The sequence below is a fragment of the Grammomys surdaster genome, unplaced genomic scaffold (assembly GCF_004785775.1).
Source record: "Grammomys surdaster isolate TR1022 unplaced genomic scaffold, NIH_TR_1.0 174, whole genome shotgun sequence".
Taxonomy (NCBI): Eukaryota; Metazoa; Chordata; class Mammalia; order Rodentia; family Muridae; genus Grammomys; species Grammomys surdaster.
Genome location: NW_021604622.1, coordinates 3,583,596 through 3,587,824, shown reverse-complemented (window position 1 = coordinate 3,587,824; position 4,229 = coordinate 3,583,596).

Here is a 4,229-nt window from a genome sequence, read left to right as displayed (position 1 = left end):
AGGGGACGCTGCAAGTGGGGATGCATTTATAGAGCTCTCACTGCGTGACGTGCCCTCCAGTGGCTTTTCTGATTCGCTTTCTGACCTAAACACACATTAGTTTAGTCCCCATGCAAGGGCCAACACGGTCTCCAAATATCTGCTGGCTGAAGTCAGAGGCTTTGCATATCATGTATTACATGGCAGGCAATGAAGAAGGCTTCTGAGGCTGGCCGGCTTCTCAGACCTAGGCTCCATTTCCATGCTGTTGTAATATAATACCAGACGTGGGGTAGGCACATACATTCAAAATCACAATTCCAGAGGCGTAAGCTCACTTTATCAGGGAGAGGTCAGGGGAGGTAAGGCAAAAACCTGCCTTTGTTCAGTCTAGAAAAAAGTATTTGGGGGAACCTAAGCGAAGACAGGACTGGGTGCAGTTTCCAGCGAGAGGGACTCAGCCTTCCTTCTAGAGCTCTGAAAAGGAGGAGAGGCCAGACCTTTTCTGCATTTCTTCTGTTGGTTAGCTGAACACCAGAAGCCAGGAGCCTTCTTTGTAGAGGACAGGAGGAGGACAAGTCCTTGCACACCCTGCATATGGCTGAACTGTAAATACGTTTGACCCACATAGGCATGGATTCCGTTCTGTCTTTGATATATACTAAATAAGGTACGTCTCTGCTAAGGTAAACCTGTTTACCGGAAGCCACCGGACCTGAGTCTAGTAGGATCTCCTTAATTTTATTAGTCGGAGACAGTGAAAGCATAAACAGGCTCAATTTACACCTACACCCCTCTTCTTTCTGACTCATCCGGTTGTTGGGGAGTATGTGTTCTGGAAGAAGCTGAGACAATAGATACGGGTAATGTGTGTGGCAATGTGGGGGAAAGATCACATATTATTACAAGTACCCAGAGTCAAAGATCAGCCACTTTGGAGGCTTGTCAGCAAAGTTAGTGTGGGTGGGGAAAAATTGTTCTTCCTAACATTACTGTGATTGAGAGATTAAACCAAGTGCAAACCAACTCTTCCAAACAACACCTCAGGGGAAGGCAGGATGCTCCCCCACTGCCTGCAGAACGTGATGAGTGCTTCCTTCTTTGACAGATGCATGGTAGCAATGTCCATGGGTTTAGAAAGCCACTGAGGGGAAAGCCTAATGTATCCATTTCCGGTTCAGTATGATTTTGGAATTTGAAGCTGACTTGAATTAGTGCTGTTGTTTTCTAAATCATAAATGATTTTTTTTTTCATTTTAAAGCTTTTCACTAGGCAGGCCCACGAAAACGCCTGAACTTATTTAGTTCTTGCTGTGTGCTAGGGAATGCGTTAGGCCTTGGGTACTGTGATGATCAGGCGAGGGGCTCCAAGGGACAGATGCCACTGAGTTATCTGTGGAAGGAAGGCTGACCGGAATCTCCACCACTCAGCCACGTGTCACCCAAAAGCCTTCCGGAAGGGCCACTCGGCCAGGCCTCACGAAAACTGGATTGAAGTCCAGGAACTGGAAGGTCATTCAGGATGCAGCTCTGGGCTGGGGTTATCTAGCTGCCCCCTCAAAACCAGGCATCTGCCTGTCCCTACTAACGGGGCTTAGCCGCCAGGACAATCCAGCTCCTCGCTCCCTGGTTTCCTCCTGGTGTTCTTTGGCTCCTGTTCCTGCTACCAACTGCCCAGCTCTCTGTTGATCTCCCATGTAAACTTCTTTAGCTTCAGTATCTGCTGCTAGGCACTCACAAAACATTTGAGCTGGACTGAACTTCTTAATCAGGCCTCCTCGGAGATGCCAGGTCACTCTGGAGATGCGCAGACCTCAGATCAAGTGTAATTCCAGGGCCAGTCATCTGAATTCAATTTGTTCATGTCTCAGAGACAACAGCCTTGGCTCTTTGCTGAGGACCCTTTCTGGGGTCCCTTTCCACATTTTTTTTCCCACAGCGGTTGATCACACAGGAAGATCTGTGTTAATGGCAAGCACTTGGAGTCTTAACTGCTCTGCTCTGTTCAACAGCTTCCTTCCTTCTTAAGCTTATCCGTTCATATTAGTTTCTTATCACTGTGACCAAATGCCTCACAAGAAGCATCTTAAGGGAGGAAGGATTTATTTTGGTTTTATGTGAGGTAGGCACGGTGGTGGCTAGGGCTCTAGCTATGATTGTGGGAGCTCAAGGCATTACGTATCAGTGGATCAGGAAGCAGAGAGCCCACAAGCTCCACTCCTATGACACTGGGGTGGTGTTCCTGCCCCATTTAACTAGGCATAATGTCCAGTTGGTTCTACAAGCTCTCAAAATAGAGCTTCCAGTATTTAAACACAGGGGTTCATGGGGGGGAGCCTTTTACATTCAACCCCTGGCATCATCTGTAGACAGAGTCACCTGCAATTGTAGCGGAAAATAAAATGAGAACTAGTTTGATAGATGTATACCTGATGTGCTCATTTGCTGGCGCCTGCTCTGCGTGCTGCTGGTAGGAACCCTGGAGAAAGCATAAAACATACTCAGATCACCCGAGGACCTGCAGTGGACAATTCAACATCTCCTCTGTCCCTGCTTAAAGATTTATTTTATTTTTGTTTATGTGTGTGCAGGTGCCCATGGAGGCCAGAAGAGGGTATCTGATGCCTGGAACTGGAGTTACAGGTGCTAAGTCTGACAATTGCTGGGAACTGAGCAGGTCTTCTACAAGAGAAATCTTCTCCCCAGCCCCCTAAGCCAGCATCTCTTGGGGAGTGAATCTCTGAAGGCATTTAAAACTTGCCCCCAGATGAAAAGCAAAGATTTGGGGACAAAGTAAAAATTCGTGGCTGCTGTTATTGCTGCTTTGTCAGAGAACATTAAGGAAGCCAAAACAGTCCTGCAAATTGCTGTCTTCCAGACACTGAGGAGGACCAGGTTCAAGTCCAGCATATTCTTGTGTCCTCAAGATGATGGAACCTCAGAGCTGTGTATCTTTCCCTTTTGATTTCTTGGGGTGCCTGCATTCTTACTCAGAGCTGTAGAGCAGAGGGGTGGGTGAGCCTGTGACCATTCACAGACAGTCCCAGGAGAGTTCTCAGTGGGATTTTTCAGCTGCTGTGCCTATGACCCGAGTACCTGGAAATGTGGGGTCATGGTGGCTGAAATGGGAGCCGTCAGTAAGCAGGGCAATTTCCTTTTCGAAGCCATTACTTTATAGGGGCAAGGATTTGTTCCATGCTTGCTTACTCCTGACCAGTCATTTTCACGGAAGATATTATTACTCATGACAAAAAGATAAATTTGTCTTTAGACCACCTAAAAAAGAAAAGAGGAAAAGGCACTGCAATAGTCTTTTAGTTTTAGTTTTTTTTTTTTCAAAACACTGAAATGAGACAATCTCTTTGGAGCAAATTGGTTTATCATAATTAATCAGTTACAGCTTTGGGAAAAAGTCACCAATGAGTTCTAGCGGTTTCTTCGACAAGGATCAGATTGGCTAATTTTTTGTTCATTTTCCTTTGGGTTCTTGAGATTACTTTAAGAGACTCCCTTTTTCCAGAAATAAGACTTTGATCAGAGAGTGTGCTGTTCACACTGTTCCTGTGCTTATGGAAAGTGGGGCCATGACATGTTGAGGTGGAAGGACTGAGTCTTCTGGTCCAGTCACTGTATTATACCCAGAGAGTAGAGGCAGAGCCTGGTTAGGAGCCAGATTCAAAGTCAGACTGAGTAAAGGGTCCAGTTCTACCATCTGAGTAAGCATGGTTGAATTGCTTTTGTGACGAATGAGTTTGGGAGGGACATTCAGAGGGATGCCCTGTTCTGTTTTTAAGCTTGTGACTTAGTGTAATTTGTAGAAGTAAGATTTCAGAGAAACCAACTGGCATCTTTGCTGGTAGCAGCACTTGATGATAAGCTGAATGGGGAGTTGGCAAACTTTTGACAAGGAATTGATGGCTGTCTTAAAAAAATTGAGTAGAGTTTTTGTTTTTTAGCATTTTCTATATGAGTATGACATTTACATAATTTTTATATCTCCTTCTTCCAACTCCAATTTCCTCCATGCCCTTCTCCACTCACTCTCAACTTCATTAATTATCCTCTCTCTCTTTCGCTCTCTCTCTCTCTCTCTCTCTCTCACACACACACACACACACACACACACACACACGCCTAAATATAGTCTGCTGAGCCCTATTCAGTGGTGCTTCTATATATATTTGTTTAGAGCTGACTGCTTAGAATTGGATAACCTACCAGGGGTTCGTCCTTAGAGAAAACTGAATTCT